Source organism: Epinephelus lanceolatus, chromosome 21 (genome assembly GCF_041903045.1).
Source record: "Epinephelus lanceolatus isolate andai-2023 chromosome 21, ASM4190304v1, whole genome shotgun sequence".
NCBI classification, from domain to species: domain Eukaryota; kingdom Metazoa; phylum Chordata; class Actinopteri; order Perciformes; family Serranidae; genus Epinephelus; species Epinephelus lanceolatus.
In genome coordinates, this window is record NC_135754.1 from 26,385,937 (window position 1) to 26,405,653 (window position 19,717).

Sequence of the window (19,717 nt, forward strand, 5' to 3'; positions counted from 1 at the left end):
TTCTTTTTGTCTTTTGTCAGTTAAAGGCTACTTCATCGTCCCACGTCTGCGTGCCTGGGAGGGTACGCTTTGGCCTGTGTGACGGACCCCTACCTGATCTTTTTTGTGACTGTACAGACTGTACGCGTAGCAAGCATGCCAACTATCCATGCTCCAATCTCTTGTTCCACATTCCATTCCAGTGCAAAACACTGCGGTCAAGCCAGCTGCAGCCGCTGCATCGCAGTGACGTTTGTTTTCACCTTCACTCCTCACAAATCGACATCTTTTTAGTTTCAGTTTCACCCAATGTTGGCAGTAGGAGTACGGTAAGCTCACTTCCAATCCGCCCCGTTAACTGTTGGGGGCTGAGGCTCTTCAGTATCACTATGAATGGAACCACACGTGCGTCTGCATGATTACAGCTGTCCGCGGATGTTCAATGCGGAAAGTATGTCCGAGCCCTAAGTCACAGTACAGGCGCAGACAAAAATGAAGACATAGAGAGATAGGGGAATGATGTGAGTCCCACAGCTCTCATCAGGCATAGAGGGCCCGCTGTGCTCCTGCCCAGCACCAAAAAGCAGACAGAGATTTACCAGCTAGCTGGTGAACATAAAAACACAATTAATGCAGATTTAAGCAGCGCAAATGCATAATTTCATTCAACTCCATTGTGCTGGAGTGGAATCATAAGTCTCAGAAACCTCTTTCAAAACTTGGGCACATAAAATCAGAACTGTCTCAGTGGACAGACACATGGGGTGAAAGATGCCATTCAGGAATTCGGGTGAATTGACCTTTATATCAATGGTTAGATCCCTGAATGCGAGGCACATGTAAAAAGTACAAAAATAAACTCCTGTATTGGATGGTGGCAGAAATTTTAGAGATGATATCTCAAAATCTGGGCAAACAGAACCAAAACTATCTGCACGGCCAGATACAAGTGGAGATAACTGAAAAAATATGTTGAGGGTTTTTTTTGTGATTTGGCCGAACAGACACTTTAATGAGCTTATAATGTCCCCACATGGGATTATGTACATGTGTCAGTGCTGCTCAAGTCTGCAGTCAATCTATAATTCATAGTATTCCTTTAACATAGTACTCAGATGGTATAGGGGCATGTAAGCCTGTGATATCTGTGTTTCACCCTTTTATATTCTACATATAATTAATGCCTCTCCTCTGAATTGATCACAGTGTAATGCTGCTGAATGAGGAGCTCAAACAGTCAAGTTGTAAGCCTTGTAGTTGTGAGTAGAGACGTGCTTACATTCTCTGTCTTTTGAAAGAACATATGTTCGGAGTTCATTTGATTTGCCTACAGGGATTATTCTGCAAGGGCAGACAATTTGATTTCGCAACACTAAATATAGTTTGACTGTGTTGTACATACTGGACTAACCCATGCACGATTGATTTGACAATACGCAGCAAAAGCACGTGACCCCCTAGTGCTTTGTGTACACACGGGGTCACGGATGACACCACATGAGTGATATTTACTGTCCTTTTTTTTCCAGAACTTGTTGCACGCAGAACATCATTGATTCACATCATTACATTAATCCATGAAGGGTTTTCCTCTGTCTCGCAGCCCCGCTACACGTTCAAGCGACCACGATGGCTTTCAACATTTTCTGCCTCATTTCTGCACTTTGCGTGGTCACTCCGTGAGGTCAAGTAAATGGCAGCAGATTGTGTGAAGTGCCAGTCAGGGTGCTCAGTGAGTTCAATTATCTACATTCCATTTTCCACGTTTCATTTCTATACTCTGCCTGGCCTCCATATGCTCCAATATTGATCTGTCCGTCAACGATTGTCCACCTCTCGTCAGAGCACCGGTCGCATGTGGGGGTGTGCAGCATGCAGCACAAAAAGACAACCCCTCAGTGGGATAATTATGCCGAAAATTGATGTGGCCAAATTGTGTTCTTGAGTGTCGCAGCCATGATTTTATTGATGTTTGGGGTTGATTATATATTGTTTACAAAAAAAAATCAAGATCGGTGATTTCAGACGCTCTGTGTTCACTTTGGGAATCAAAGAAAAAGACAGCTATTACGTGAGGGTAACAACATTTAGATGACCTTTAAAGCACTCTCTCTCCTGACTGTATGTATTGCAGAAACAGTGCACATGTTGAGAAAGCAGCTAATTTAATCCATGTGAAGATAAAAAGAATACATCTCTCCCACTCCCACTGCTCACATGCTGCTCTGAGAATATTCTGTTTTCTCAAGTATGCTCCCAGCAATAACACTTTATACTAAAGAATCAACCCTATCACCTGTTATACATTAAGCCAAATGTTATAGACCAAATGAAGAGCCCTGCTGTCCACATTCAATCCACTGCTGCATCACCATAAAACACCTCAGCAGAGATGGCGATGAGTCTTCAGTATCAATGGCTTTGTGCCATCCTATTAGAAGAGGAGGTGTGGGTCCAGTGTAGTGACACATCAGACCCTCTCATGTTGAACTCTGACCCTGATCTCCATACCCTCCAAATTCACAGGCAGAGTTCGCAGCGAGTCTCTGTGGAAAACTGAGCAACACATGATCCACGCTGCGGTCTCTGGAGACGCACATCTATCAATCTCCAGATGAATTATTGAAGGCACATCACCCCCGCCATGTTTCTTACATGGGCTGGAATTAGTGGCTGTTCCAGAGTACAAGGACCACGTTGCATTAGAATTCGAGGAGCGAATTTGTTCAAATTTTGATGTTTTGTTCATGCTGTGTGTGTGTGTGTGTGTACTGCTCAGTCGTTTTTCTGTTTGTCAATTCCCCTCTTATACCTGTTTTGCTTTCCCTTGGCACTCCTCTCCCACCCTGCAGACTCTTATCAAAAGGATTTCCCTTCACATACTCGGCTCAGGCACTATTTTGATGCATCGGCTCATAGGTACACTTTCCATTTCTTGGTAAGCTACATCAGTGCAATTCCCCCGGTTGCAAAATGTCAATATTAGAATTATTATTATGGTTCTTTGGTTCACTGTGTTTTACATATATACCATGTCATGTCCTGTATGTCACCTTGTTTTCTCTGTCTGTCCTTGTGTGTGTGTGTGCGTGCGTGTGTGTGTATACATATATATATATATGTTTTTACCTGTAACACTTTGATTTGGCACAGAAAAAAACCCAGAAAACCAATAACAACAACAACAACAACAACAATAATAAAATAAATAAAATAAAATTCTAAAAAAAAATAAATAAATGAAGTACATAAAAATAAAGTCAATCTTAGTCTCTAAAAATTCTTTAAAATTTCTAAATATAAAATAAAATAAAGTAAAAAAAATTAAATAAATTTCTCAGGTTAAGTCAAGGTCGTAGCCACACAAATGAAAAATTAGAAAATTGATATCCTTTTCCTTCTTAGTTATCAAAAGCAAGTAAAGCTATACAGTATACTATGTGAATATGCAATAAATTGTTATTTCGGACAATGGTGAGTGGCTGCCTGCAAATAACACAACAAATTATATATAAATATGGTGGGGGGACATTTTAAACATATCTGAAAATTAGGGAATGATTAGTATCTCCCAATTTATTTATTTATTTTTTTAAATAGTAGAAAGTACTGAAACATAAAATACCACAGTGCAGAAGGGTGCAGAATCATGTACAAAAAAAAAAAGAAATTTTCTTTAGAATAAAATTCAGCATCAGTCCTCTTCACTGTTGTCACAGTATGACCCCGGCGATGCCCCCTCATAATGTTGCAGTGTTTGAGGTTGTCGCAGAGGTCAGTGTGTCACAGTGATTTCATCCATCCTGCTCAGAGGCTGAAACATGCCTTACATGCATGAAGGCCACACACACACACACACACAGTCTACCCTTTTTTGCTAATGAGGTGGTGGGGCCTCACCGTGCAGGGATAAAGAGGGGGTGAACGGCTCAGACCCCCAATGGGTCCGCTTGAACTTGTGAAATAGGATTGACACCGCACTCAAAATGAGCTCCCGCAATGTTGGAACAGCAGACTGAAGCCCCCCAGGAGGCTAAGTTGAATCAATTCTCCTAATGATGTTTGTAATTTAGGAGGCTAATGACATGCACTATGAACTGGAAGATTATGTCTAGGAGATGCCTCTCAGAGTCAAGTGTTAGAATAAATGCCTCAGAGAATCACAAACCTGCTTAGAATGTGGGAACAAATATTCAAATCCTATGGTGATACTGCAGTGTACATGTTGGGAAACTGAGGAAAAGGCTGTTTATGTTATGTCATAATGGGAAATGGTTTTAATCTTTAATTTTGTGCCAGTCTCAACGCTGAACATTTAAAATTACATTAGCCATTTGTCCTTTAATCGTATTTCAATTAATTCATTTCAGTTCATAGGCTTAAAAATTTTTGTTCTTGGATTTTTGCTTTTTTGGCCATAGCAGGCAGCTGTTTCCAGCAACAACAACAAAAAAAAGCTCAACAAAAACCTAGTATATGCTACCTGATCAGCACCAGACGCAGTTAGTGACTAGCTGGGGAACATAGCGGAGCTTTTAGCATCTAAAGAAACAGATATTCCTCTCAGAAATTGGTAGAGACCAAAGACAGAGCTAAAAGAGCTAAAATGTGAGATTTACATTTACCAGATGGCCAGAAACATGACTCCAAATGAACAGTAATGTTACCGGATGTGTAAATTAGCAACTATTTGCTAACAAGTTTGTTGTTTCAACTTAAATGAGCTGTTTATGACATTCAGAGAATATCTATGACTTGTCTGCACACAGTTCTTAACATGAAGGTGGCTGAGCCGGCAGTGCTAGCATCTAACGTTGCTAACAGCACGAAAAGGGCTAACAACAGTGGTGTTATTGGAGGTAACTACTGTATGAGTGCAGTGCAGAGTTACAGTGATTCGTTTCTAAAAAACAAAAAAACAACAACAACACTAGACTGTGGAACTTCCCATTATGCAACAAAAGAAACCAAAGCAATACCCTTGTTTTCAGGCTTTACAAATTTCCTTCTGTGACCCTCAAGAATACTTGACATACATACTTGACACAGAGTCAAACACATTTTCAGTGGGTGTTGCCCCTTGTCTCTGAACCTGTTTGTGATATCCATGGACAGGATCTCAAGTTGCAGCCAGGGGGAGGAAAGGGCCGGGTTGGTGACCTCAGAATTGCATCTCTTCCTTTTGCAGATGATGTGGTTCTATTGGCTTCATCAAGTCATGACCTCCAGCATGCACTGGAGCAGTTTGCAGCCAAGTGTAAAGTGGTCGGGGCGAGAGTCAGCACTTCCAAGTCTGAGGTCATAGTTTCAAATGGTGGATTGCCTCCTCTGGTGAGTTACTGCAAAGAATCTTGGGGTCTTGTTCATGAGTGAGGGTAGAACGGAGCCTGAGATAGATCGGCGGTTTGGTGCAGCATCTGCAGTGATGGGGGCACTGTGCTGAACTGTCATGGTGAAGAGGGAGCTGAGCCGGAACACAAAGCTTTAGATTTACTGGTCCATCTATGTCTCAACCCTCACCTGTGGTCATGAGCTTTGGGTAGTGATCAAAACAATGAGATCGTGGATACAAGCAGCTGAAATGGGTTTTGTCATGGGGTGGCTGGGCTCAGCCTTAGAGATAGGGTAAGGAGCTCGGACATCCGGAGGGAGCTCAGGGTAGAGCCGCTGCTCCTTTGTGTCAAAAGGGGTCAGGTGAGGTGGTTTGGGCATCTGATCAGGATGCCTCCTGGGTGCCTCCTGCTAGAGGTTTTCCGGGCATGTCCAACTGGTAGAAGGCCCCGGGGGCAGACCCAGAACACGCTGGAGGGATTATATATCTCATCTGGCCTGGGAACGCCTCGGGGTCCCCCAGGAGGAGCTGGAATGTGTTGCTGGGGAGAGGGGCGTCTGGAATACTTCGCTCAGCCTGCTGCCCCCACAACCTGTCTTCGGATAAGTGGTTGAAAATGGATGGATGGATGAATGGAGGGATGGATGGACCATCACGAACTACAGAAGAAATTGTACCACTGTTTTCAAAGTCAGAGTCCAGTCCAGTGCCCATTAAAGTCTGACTGAATACCAAGATCTAGTGTACTTTTTTGCATAAACTTAGCTTGCAGGTTAGGGTAACTGCATTCTGTGTTAAAGGTTATGAGGAGTAACTACTGTAGGATCTAACAGATGTTTTATATCCCCTCTAGATGCGGTTCAGAGTTCTCTAGAGCTGCTAATTTTATATTTACCCTTTGGGTATACTGAAGCCTGTCTTCCTGTGGGATGAGGATGTCTCTTATTGTACAAGATGTTAAGCGCTATGTGTTTGTGGTGTTTATGGATGAGCAAGTGAACATGTGCACCCTGCATGAGTGCAGGCTTATCTGTCTTGTGTGTGGCAACAATACCAAACATTTACGCAGGAGAAACTGCATAGGAGGCATGGCGACGGCGCACAGCATGATATGCATACGCAACATGTTGATATGATTACTCCACAGGCTGCTCACTGTGTTTTAGGCCGGTCATTAACAACCTATTTGAAGACTTTGTCAATAGGTGCCAAGACAACAAGAAGCAACATCGCCCCCTCCGTGCTCAACACTGCCCCCCCCCCTCCCTACCACTTGCCTTTCTTTTCTCTCATTAATATGGAAATGAGTCGCTCATTGTTGTTAGTAGGGAAGAAAGCTGTCATGTCTTTGGTGACAAGCTCAATGGATGTGTTTGGATTGCAGGGCTTGCTGTTTTCCGAGAGCATGTCTTATCTTTGTTTAGGCAGCGAATCAAAAATGTAAACATCACTTCATTAGCATCTGTCAGGAAGCTTAACGGTATGATTTTTAATACATGGCTAAACCCTCTGAATAGGCAAACAGGCCTCGTTATTCTGTCTCTTCTTTTATCTCCACTTTGTGTAGTAGTTAATTTCTCAAAGGTAAACTTACTTAATCCTCTGCGTTTGCTGGTGAAAGCCACGTTGTGTAGCTCTGCTTTCTCCCTCTGCTAGAACATTACTTCGCAGAGCCGCTTTATTGTATTATTCCTGCTGGTTGGTGGTCACTTTTATACTTTTTTTTCCATTTGCAGACCAAAAGAAATCACAGATTATTTTTTCAGTCAGATGAAAAGCAGCTTCCAAAAGAATTTCTGCTTTGGAAAAAGTCAGAAAATGAATAAAACATAAATTACATGCACTATTCTTAACCTTTAAGAGAGATCAAAGAGACTTGTGTTCTAGCCAATCACTGGCACTGTCAGGATCACACTTCATCCACTTCATCAAGGCTTTCTCCACACCCAACATTTACTTCAAGTATACCTGCACATTGTGGAGTGATATCATAATTACTGGGACGTGACCAAAAGCAGGCAAGATTAGGTAAATGCAGCTACTTATCTCAAGTAAGTGTTTTGTTTATATCCAGGTTTGCATGTTTCGGGGGTGCATTCACGCCAGACACCAGGGGAGTCACATTTTCTGTCTCTCAAAGGGATTTGAGCTCCTCGTGGGCTCAGTAGGCGTCATCAGTGGGCTGTTTTTGCAGCTGCGATCTCCTAGAGTTCATCGCTAAGCTGGAGCACCACTCAGATTGGGTCACATTGTAGACAAATATATGCTGGAGGCCAAAGTTCTGCCAAAAAACAGAGAGCGAAGCAGCGACAGAGATTTACAGAGGAGTACTGAGAGGATGTGATGGATTTAAGAGAGTAAATGTCAGCTGCTCCTCAGGGAGGTATGTGGAATAAAAGGCTGTGATTTGAGCTGCATGCTCTCGTGTCAGAGCATTGGGTCAATCTGTGAGTTTATCTCGAACAAACGAGACAAAGATCATGTCTCCACTGCATGCTATGGCTCTGCTAAACTCAACTCGACTCACTTTTTTGCTATCGGGTACTTTTTCTTTTTGTTTTCCGCTGCAGTAAATTTTCCATCGACCATCATGGACTCCAATAAAGCTGTTGCTGAGTCGAGTCCACCCTCCCACCCATTGTCCCTTATTCTATGGCTGTAAATTCCTTCCATCAGGTCGAATCACTTCCAGCTCTTCCTGTTGGAATCACTCTGGCCTTAATGGTCTTTGATGGCCCTATAATCACGTGTCAGTCTTTCTCTACACTGTTGGAATGTCCTGTTGTAACCATGTGCAGCCAAAAATGAAGAATTTCCTAGTTTTGGGTTGCTCCATTCAGCTTTTGTTGGATCTCTTCATCCGCAAGTGACAATTTCCTGTGACCAATCAGTGGCCTGCAGTGTTTGAACTCCACCTTTGAGTATTGCCTAAGTTCACTTGGAGCTTCACCTAAAGTGGATGTAAACAAATACAAGGTACAAGGTAATATCGCAACCTGTTCTCATTTCCAGGTCTTCAAATAATGATACTTTGTTATGCCCCTTCGCGTCTCATAGTGACACACAGGGCACCCTGTAGCATCTATGTGACCTACCGCTGAAACACATTGTAACATGTGGTTAATGTTGTGAAACGGTTGCGGTTAGGTTTAGGCAACAATACTACTTGGTTACGTTTAGAATAAAGATCATGTTTTTGGTTTTAGTAAGTATGTTTGTTACATAATGTGACATGACGTAAATACAAGTGAAGTCAGTGTGAGACAGTCATCTGTAAATTGGATAACATTGCATTTAAAATTTATTGCCATTAACTTTTGGTTTCACACTAGATACAAATTCTGGTGTCCTGGTGTCCTTGTCAGTCTTTATACCACCTCAGTTGCCCATAGGATTAAGTATTACTGTGGATGGGTTTACCTTGGAGTTGGTTCAAAGCCCAGTGTGTCTTATAGAGACACTAAAGGGTATCATTGGCGCTGATATTGCATAACAAGGGGCGTGACAAAGCGGTGGTATTTGATGACCTGGGAATGAGAACGGACCGACTATTCACAACTTTCAGCCGTCAGTACATTAGTCACATGATCGCAACCTTTCAAAATATGTGGGATATGGACACATTTGAGCACCTGTTTTTCGTAGGAAAACATACACAAAATTTGTGAGAACAGCCTGTACGAGGTGGAAGTTGCAAGTTCGTCATTTTCAGGACATCTTGGAGTATTATCACACTTTCAATCATGGCTAGTTACCTCAGGTAAAACGAGAAGCTGTGTTCAAATGGTTAGCCATCTTTAAAATCTGTTTTACAGTCTTATAAACTCATGGTTAATTCTGTTTCAGTAGAAAGTTGAAGTGAAACCAGAACCATTAAGTTCTGTTCCAGAGGTAATAAAACCTTTTTCAAAATCCCATTGACATTATAAAGTAAAAATACCTAAAAATCCATCCTTGAACAGAGCTGTTCTCAGCATTATGCCGTACTTTGCTTTTTATTTTTATATGTAAGTGTGGTAGTCTTCATGAAAAACAATCTAATATTGTTGTTTATTAAGTATCTATGTTTTTAGCAGCCTTTAACGAACACCTATAAACTCTATACCTTTCTTTCAGACCGAAACTTTGTTGTAGGTGTCACATTGTAGCTTACAATTTTATCAGACTGATGTCAGCCAATCACAAACCCGTGTTATCCAAGGTAAACAGATTGATTGTAGGTGTTTGGGTGGAGGTTACACAATACTTACACAACCGAAAGACAAATATAATTGTTGTCACTGTAATCAGAAATCCATGGCTTTGTCACACTTAAACAAAGAATCGACAGCTTGGTCCACATTGATTAGCTGAGGCGAACATCCTGTGAAAAGAATGCAACTCAGATGTAATTATGTACAAGAGTCCTCTCAGATAGATTTTTTTTCCCCCTTTTGAATCACTTCAGACTTTTGTTGCATTCCTAATTGTCTACTCAGAAGTTGTTCCAATTGCTGAAGTGCATTTGTGTGAAACGGGGGGAGAAGAGGAGGGGATGGGATGAATGTGCGTGTAATGTTTTTGCATTTGTATTCCTCTATCCATCTCCCTTTTTGTCAGAACAGTTTCATTTCCATGTCAGTGATTTATGTAGGGAGATAGGAGAGAGCCTGTTAATGGGATATTTCTTTTGCTCTCCACATGAACAACAACATGTCAAAATAAAGATAAAACCCAAACCCAAATGCTTGCCAGGGGAACAAATTAGGTCTTGTGGCAATATTGCAAGAAAAAAAAAAGAGCTTTTCCATCATGCCACTCTAAACTCATAAACATCCAAGCATCTTGGATTTGATGTGCGTCTTCTCATTTAAAAACACTTGGCTGTAATTGAAACTTATGCCGTTTTACACCAGAATATTTTACCTTGGAAAAACACTGTTCCTGTTCAAGATGAAACAACAAACCATAATAAAATACAAAGCTATTTTTGGATATTGCCAAAAACTCAATAGCTACACAGAATACAATATATGGCTTTGTTCTGACAAGAAGTCGAATTTTCATCTTTCCAAGCAACTACAGTCAGCTTTTCTGAGGTTGTGAGGTTGTTTAAATGTTTTTATATCTTACACAGTCTACATATCCTGGACTTTGTGCCTTAAATCATCGTTACTAAGGTAAATGTAAATAGCCCCCTACCCTCCTACAAATTTTTCACCCCCATTTTTTTAATTACAGTTTTAAAGTGCAGAGACAGTACAGTGTTTGACATTGACTGTACCTACTCAAAGCAGTCGAGCAATGCTTTCTGCTTTCGATGGCCATGGATGGATTACTGAACTGGTCTACCAGGCACTGGCCCACGGGCCCAAAGTGTTAGGGCCCACCCGCCAAAATGCCACTCAAATTAACATGTACCAACAAGTAAGAGACTCAAAAGCCCTGTTTCCACCAAACACTTTCAGTATGGTACCTTTGGAACCAACACTAACCCTTCAGACATGGTACCTAGACCCTAGTGTTTCCACTGCAAACAGTGCCCTTAAATGTGGGCAGGGTTGTTGTCACTCACTGCTCCGTCCAGCACTCACTGTATTTCCTCATTACCGGTGACACAGATGGAAGTCTGCACCTCGTTTATCATCCACAGAACGAGGCTGCACGCTGACATTTTCAGAACAAAATAAAACAGGCTGCAGTGAGAGTCTCTCTCCATGGGATATTTAAAAGTAGCGGGTTTGTGCATGTAGTCCTTCTCAGGCAAGCTCAGGGGTTTAGTGTTGCTGGAGCCCACAGGAACAACGCTCCACTACACTTTTTTTTCCTCAGAGTGAGGATTAGAATATATGCAGTTCACATGATCCAGCCAAAATTAATATATAAACGCTTGAAGATCCACTCATTACTAAAAGTGTATGTCATAGAAAAAAATAAGTAAAGGTCAAAGTTGTCATATGGAATATTTAAGGTGTTCTGATGGACTCACGTTGTCAACTCATGCATTGAGTAACATTACAAGTTAACGTTCCACCTTAAAAGTCACCAGCAGTCGGCCCAGTGAATTAAGTTATTTTTTCTCAGACTCCAGCTGCTGTGAGATGCAGCAAAACATCCTTTCATTTTATAGTTACAGTTTACTAATAAAACTCTCCACAGTATGAACAGTGGTTACATGAGCCTCAAAACCAGCCACAACTCAGCCCTGAGCAGAGTGACCGTCCTCTACTGACCAATCAACGGACTGCAGTGTTCACAGCTCCACCTTTTAGTACCAGATCTGTGTGCTAGGTACCCCAACAGAGGGGGGACCAAAAATGGGGACCGTACAGAACGGTTCCATTGGTACTGTCCACAACTTTTCACAGTGGAAAAAAAGCGCACTGAACCGAACTGTGCCGTACTGTACTACTTGGTGGAAACAGGGCTAAAATGACCACAAAAAGACCACAAAGAGGTGCATGAGAACTGCAAAGAGACACAAAATCCCTACGAAAATGTAAAAAAGCAACCACAAGCAGACACAGAATGACTACAAAGAGACACGAAACGACTAAAAATGAGACTACGTTATCTGAAAGAGACACAAAATGACCTCAAAAAGCTGCAAAACCACAAAAAGATGCATAATGACCACAAAGTCTTTGTGTCTTGCTCCTGTGTAGGAGGTGGTGGGGCCCTTTGCATTGGCCTACTTATGCCTTGTAGCCCATTGTCTCATGATCTGCCCATGAGTACGACAACACCTCTTAAGTAAACCCAACATATTCTCACTCCCAGGTCGTCACATATAGCCACATGGTGAGTGGACTTTCACATCTACATCCTGGGTGCGTCTGTTGTTAATGCTCGGAGATGCCATGTCAATTTACACCTGTTACATGCATTGTGTCTTTTCAAAATACACCACCTTTCTGCTCCTTAGATGCACACAGTCTTTTTCAAAATAAACCTACAACGTCAGTGAAACACCTCTGATTCATTTTTTTTTCCCTTGTGCAAAAAACGCCTGTGGTTTTAGATTTAGGAAACAACAGCATGTGGTTAAGCTTAGAGGGAAACATCATGGTTTGGCTCTACATTCATACAGAAAGCAAACACCAGCCTCCCGGGTGAAAGTCTGGCACAGTTGGGCCCATCCACCACCCCTTCCGTCTGCCCTTCAGGGACTTTACAACTCTTTAAGTTACGTTGTTGTCCAGCGGTGTTTTAAACTAAAACCATCTGGCCACGTTGTAAATCAACACCGCCTGGAAGCGTATACTACCACAAAAGGAGGGCTCTTTTCCTTGGTGTCTGATGTGGAAATCACTGACCATCAGCAGCACTTCTGAACCTTTGGTTACATTTGCTAATTATTATTTTGGACAGCCATGCCAGTGTGTGGTTGTTTGTTGCAGCATAGTTCATTTTGTTTTATATATATGTTTTTTAATACATTGGGGGGAATATTTGGAGCATATTTGAATACTGGAGGAATGTGTCTTGCAATGCACTTTTATTTTTCATGTGGTTTTTATATCATTTGTTTGATATAAGCCAGCACAAATAGATAACATGAAAAAAAAATCAACTATTCTAGGAATAATTCAAAACAGACACCAGCGTTCCTACAGGCAGAGATATATTTTTTTGGGTAGTCAGAACTCATTTTGGATGAAGAGAAAGAAATCACCCAGTCTGACTGTCTGTGAGGCTGCCATCTTGCACTTTTCCTGGAGGTGGAGTGGAGTGCCTCGGATGACTGCGGGTGGTGCTGACAGAATCCGAAGTGGGTCGTCCACTAACCTCAGCCCCCCGGAGTATGGTGGGTCCGGGCCAGAGCGGAAGGGAGCGGTGTCCTGCTAAGACGCAGAGTCTGGTCTGGAGGTAATGGGCAGAAGGGGAAAAAAAGAGCCTTGCCTGTGGCGTGGCGCAAAATGAATTACTGCCATCTTTCTGCTCCTCTGCCTCACAGTGAGAGTAGAGTCTGGAGGGCCAGATAACAAGGGCACAGAACCACAAACTCCAGCAAAATGGAGAACTGCCCAAGAAAGAGAAGAAAAAGAAGAAGCTGTCTGGCAGAGTTAATATCATGTCATTTATGATGATTTGGCTGAACGTATGATGAGGTCATTCTCATTTCGGTGTTAATGTCGGCCCAGACAGTGGAGCTGGGTGGTGGCAACGACTGGAACATTTTCTTTTATTTCTCAGCTCCCACTCTTCTCATTTAGGATAATGGTATGAGTCTTTTTTTCCAGTGGTGTGTTACTACACTCTTGGACCGGAGTGATAAGACTGCACAAAGCAGACAGAGCTGGATACAGGATGATAGCATGTCATACAACTTTCCTGTCTAGGTGTCATGAGTGCAACATAAGGGTCTGAAATTCAGCCTCATCTTCAAAGGAAACTGTCGGCATAGTAAATTTCGGCAAACCACGGATATGTCACATTTGCACGTTTCATACATATCATGTCAACGTTTCTACCCTGGTGAAGAATATGAGCTGGCTTTGTCATCAGGAGGTGAAAGGGATACACCTGCCAAGCTGCAGACCACTGGAGACCACTGTGAGACCAACAGACAACAAAAGTGGTTGTTCTTTAACGAGTCATTGCTACGTCTTTCAGCTGCGTTTTAGCCAAAGAACGTTGTTTTTTAGCAACCACCCAAGGTAGTGCCACGAAAAGTAGTCATTTTTTTTTACAGATGTATCACCATGTTTCTTGCTGGACGAGTGCCACAAAAAATGATAACAAGACAAGACACTGCTGTGTTAGCTGCCGGGATAGTGCCACGAAAGGCAGTCGCTTTTTAAAGAGCCATCACTGGTTTTCTGCAGCGATAATGTGATAACAGTTGTTTTTTTCTCTGCATTTCTTAGAACAAGAGGTTGTTTTTTACAGAGATATCACTGCATTTCCTGCCAGGACAGTACCATGAAAAGCGGTTGACGTGTATCGAGATATTGCTGTGTTTACTGCCAAAAAGTGGTTGTTTTTTACAGAGATATCACTGCGTTTTCCTGCGGGTATAGTGACATGAAAAGCAATTGTTTTTTACCGAGATATTGCTATGTTTACTGCCAGGATAATACAAAACAAGTGGTTGTTTTTTAATGAGACAACACTGCATTTCCTGCTGCAATAGTGCCATAGCAAACGGTTGTTTTTCTAAGGAGCCATCGCAGCATTTTCTGCCGGGATAGTACCATGAAAAACGTGTTTTTAACCAAGATATCATCGCGGTTCCTGCAGGAATAGTGCCATGAAAAGCAGTCATTTTTTCCAGAGCTATCGCTTTGTTTTCTGCCGCAACAATGTCATGAATCCTAGTTTGTTTTTGTTTTTTAACAAGACACTGTTGCGTTTTTCAGTGGGACAACAGAGATATCACTGTGTTTCTTGCCACAGTAGTGTCATGGAAAACAATTGTTTTTTTTACAGAGATATCACAGCATTTCCCACCAGGATAGTGCCATGAAAAACATTTTTTTACTAAGATATCACTGTGTATAGTGACACAAAAAGCAGTTGGTTTTTACCAAGATATTGCTGTGTTAACTGTGCGGACAGTGGAGCAAAAAGTGGTGGTTTTTCAATGTGACAACGCTGCATTTCCTGTCACAATAGTGCCATGGAAAACTTTTTTTCTCTAAGGAGACATGGCAGCACTTCATGCTGGGATAGAACCATATAAAACAGTTGTTTTTTACTACAACACTGCAGCATTTCTTGCCGAGATAGTGCCATGAAAAACATTTTTTAACCTAGATATCGCTGCGTTTTCTGCTGCAACAATGAAATGAATAGTAGTTGTTTTTTTGTTGTTTTTTTACCAAAACACCTCTGCATTTCTCAGTGGGATAGTGCCACAACAAGGGATCGTTTTTTACCAAGACATTGCTGCATTTTCTGCTTTGATAGTACCACGAAAAGCGTTTGTTGTTATTAAAAGCTACAAAAAACGTGTTTTTTAATGAGACATCACAGCATTTCCTGCTGGGATAGTGCTATGAAAAGCAATTGTTTTTTACCAGATATCACTGTGTTTACTGCCAGGATAGTGCAATAAAAAATGGCTTTTTTTTAGTGAGACAACACTGTGTTTCCTGCTGCAGTAATGCCACGGAAAACAGTTGTTTTTTTTAAGGAGACATCACAGCATTTCATATTTTTTAACCTAGATATCACTGTGTTCATTTGCCACAACAATGCTATGAATACTAATTGTTTGTTTTACCAAGACACCTCTGCATTTCTCATTGGGATAGTGTCAAAAACAGGTTGTTGTTTACTGAGATATCACTGTGTTTCCTGCCATCACAGAGCCACAAAAATTTGTTGTTTTTTGACGAGACATTGCAGCATTTCCTGCCAATATAGTGCCATTTTAACTTAGATATCAATGTGTCTCCTCCCGGTATAGTGCCACAAAAAGCAGTTGTTTTCTTCCTGAGAAATCACTGCATTGCACACCAGGATAATGTCACAAAAAGTGATCGTTTTCAACCGAGATATTGTTGTATATCCAGCCAGGGCTACGCCACCAAAACTGTGTATTTTAAACCAAAACATGATATTTTTCTAACCATAACCAAGTAGTTTTGTGCCTAAACCTAACCACATGTTAACCACTGTGTTGTTTGCCACTATCTGCTACATAATAATGTACAAATATAACATGTCCATGGTTTGCAGAAATGTACAGTGCCAACATTGTTCTGGTTGTGAAATCTGTATTTTTTCTTCCCCTCATACAAAGATCTTCAAGCAATGAAATGACAAAGCCTCCAATTATTCCACTACATTTTCTCTTTTTGTGTTTGGAAAAATAGCAGCTTCTTTGCTTCCCTACACTGCAAAAATACAGAGAGTAAATCGCTGACCTAAAACAACTTGTCACCAGTGTTTTGTAGACCAGATTCAATATTTCAAACACATTAATGCTGTCTCCCTTTCCACCATCCATGCGCACATGTTCATCTGGGTAGCTCAGCGTCTGTGGAGTGATCTAAGTAATTTCCTATAAACATGATTTAAATTTCCTCAGGGATCAATACTCCACCATCATGAATCTTGCCCTCTTTGATACTCGTTCGGTCCACAAGAGTGTAGTCTCCTGCCCACAGGGTTTGTATGTTGTGGTTACCGCGGCCAGGATGAGGGTGTAAGATGATATGTCCAAGCTTAAGAGCATCCTGAAGAGGAAGTACTCACTAATACAGCTGATCAATAAAGGAAAAGGTTCGTCTGGACTTATGGTTGAGAATTTCCTCCTGCAGATGTTTTAATACACATTAAATCTTCTGGTATATTCAACTGAAGTCAGCAAAACTACAGAGAAGCAGTGAATCAGCAGAGACTTCTTTCATCAAAAACCAATCCTGAGTATGTTTGAATGGATATGACTAGCCGGTGTGGATGAAAAAAAAGAGAAGGCAGAAGAATGGGTGCATAATTAGGTCAAAGCATTAGGAAACTGTTGAGTTGCATTTTGATTCATCTCACCTTGCCCCGTTTGAACATGTCACCTGCATGCAAATGATCCCCTTTCTTGTCTACCCGAGAGAGGGGGAAAAAAACTACTTGAATTCATTGATGCCATTGTCTGGTATTAGATACAATCAATCTGGTGAGTGGGTGGGGAAGCAGGATGAGGGGCCAGCGGAGATTAAACAGAAGCCTCGGCATGGTTGTTCCAAAAACAAAATAAATCCATTCATCCAATTAAGAGCTGCGAAATATTCACAGGGAAAAAAAAAAGAAATTAAAAAAAAAAGAGTTGGACGAGAGCTTCTCGGCTAATTTACGTTCTGCTTTCGATCTGAATATCCTAATAGACTGGACAAGATTACAGGCCACATCAAAGTCTGCAGGACTTAAAAACAAATAAGCCAGAGTGACTGGGTGGCACAGCGTATTTAAAACCAGCCGAAAATATGCAAAACTGGGTACACAGAATCAGCTGTGCTTGCATAATTATGTCTTGCAACTTGAACCGCAGTTCATGTAAGGAAACTGGTAGAATTTTCCCGTGTTTATTTTGCTATAATTATCCACGTCTTATGTGACATTGTCGCATGGTGCACGATTTCCTTCCCAGACTGTGATTTCCTATTCCCCCTTTTGTGCACAAGACGGAAGACACGGCCTGCACTATCCCTCCCCTCCTATCCTTCTTACTCCCTTTGGAATAAAATGAGTTTAGCTGTTCAACTTTGATTAACACCCAGCGTTCCCCCTATCCTGCAGAGCAACTCCCTCTGTTTGATGAATCTGGCCCTGTTTGTTTCCCTGCTCCTCCTGGTGTGTGATGCATGACAGCACTCCCCCTCAAAATGCAGCTTTATTCCACACAGGGGAAAAAGGAGGCAGAGCAGGCAGCGCTTTCCCCCTGCTTCCTTTTCACAGAGCAACTCAAAACCTTGTGGAACAGAAGAGGAAGGCATAGAGATGAATGCCTTTTTTTTTTTTTTGCAGAGGCAGAAACATGGTTTGCAGTGGCCATCCGGTACCTGTGTGATGAATGTAGGAAAGTAAACAAGAAAGGCATGTGTACTGTACCTCGGAGCTCTGGATAAACTCTTAACCCCTGCAGGTGAATTGCATCTGGTGGCCTTGCAGACACACACAATGCCACACAGTATTAGACTCTCCACTCTGTCTTCTGTGAGCCATTTGATTTTATTTCGCCCACGGTTGGCTTATCTGCTGCTCCCTACCTGTCAAAGCGGTAATGGAAAGTGCTTTGGGATAAACATTGTTTATACAGGAAACCCTGTTGAGACCTTGGTCTCATTTACAATGGTTTCATGTTCACTGGTTGTTGTTTTTTTATTTTGTAAATCAGATAAAAATGTGATGAAAGTACACATTGTTAAATAAGTACTTTGATAAAGGCGACATATGTTTATGGAATCCATAGTGAAAAATAAAATTAGGGATGCAGCAATTTATTGACTGACAATTGGTATCAACTGATATTCACCTTGTTGACTAACGGACTAACGGCAAAAAAGATGCAATTCACTGATGGCGGCACCTTTCCTTTGCATCACTTAGATTTTGCACAGGCTAAAAAGAAGGGCTCAGGGCTAACTGCGTCCTGTTGTCTTTGGGACATTAGAAAACATTTGTTTGTTTGATCATTCGAGACGAAACAACGGAGTAAAAACACATTTATCACCTATTTCTTCCCTGATAACGCTACTTGATGAACAACAAATCCATGTTGAAACTGGCCAACACATTCTCACTCCGACCTTGTCACATAGTGACATTTTGGTGATGGACTTTCCACATTAGTTTTAGGCAATAAAAGAACAGGGGTTAGCTTCAGAATCTTACAGGGCGCGAACACCGCTCTCTCTGGTGAAAGTCAGTGTTTGCTGGACCCATCCACCACCCCTCCTGCCTGCCTGATTCGGACTTTCGCCCTTGTCCCACCCTTCTTCCCCCTGACTGCACCTGGCTCTGTTAAACTACAATGGCAACTGGCCACGTATCACGCTGACATTAAAGGACGCCTTTTTTCGTTGGTTTCTTCGTTTACACTGCAAGTCACTGCCCCAGCGCCGGCTTTTGATTACTTCGGAGTGAGACAAGGCTCAATTGGCAGCAGGAGAGCTAGTGAACATTAGCTGTTAGCTGTTAGCTGTTAGCAGCTGGTGGAGCTAACAGCTTAACCTTTTTACACAGAGATTGTGCTACAAAGTCACTACGAAGGGCCACTATGAAGTCCCTTCTTTACGCCATCTTTGCATTTTTGCACAGAACCAAACAAGGCAGGCATAATGGCGCCCCATTGTTTGATTTTAGATCCCAAAAGCAAAAGAGGCACTACAGGCATGATGTGTAACACAACAGTGTCAGCCTTTACTGGGACATATAGAGTACATATCAGCAGTGCTCTTTAAATAAAAACAATGGCATAATATGGTGATAACAATCATTTACCGCCGCCTGCTTGCCTTCTTTGTTGTCTATTGCTTCTGTATTTATCTGTTTCGGTATTTTGTGCCTGTTCAGCACTTTGGTCAACTGTTGTTGTTTTATATGTGTTCTACAAATAAGGTTTCACTTGACTTCTGCATAGAGGGTAAGGAGCTCCTGGACCTCATTGGACATTTTTGGCAGCTGTTCGTCTTTGAGGTAGCTGCTAACTGCTTCTAGCTGCTTTTTAAATATACTTTTCTCAAATTTATGATATACAACTGGTCATTTTGCTTTTTTTAAAATATTCTTTAAACACATGACAAGGCCACGTTGACACTTAGCATTACTTTGGGAAAAAACAAGGGCAAGTCTGGTGTCTTTTTTTGGCTGTACAAATCGGATCTAGTAAAACTGCCAACATTGTCTCAAAAATAAAGGGATAATGATTCAATGGCCTTTCTATGGCGGGGTTAAACACAGGCCTTGTACGAAGAAAATAGATAA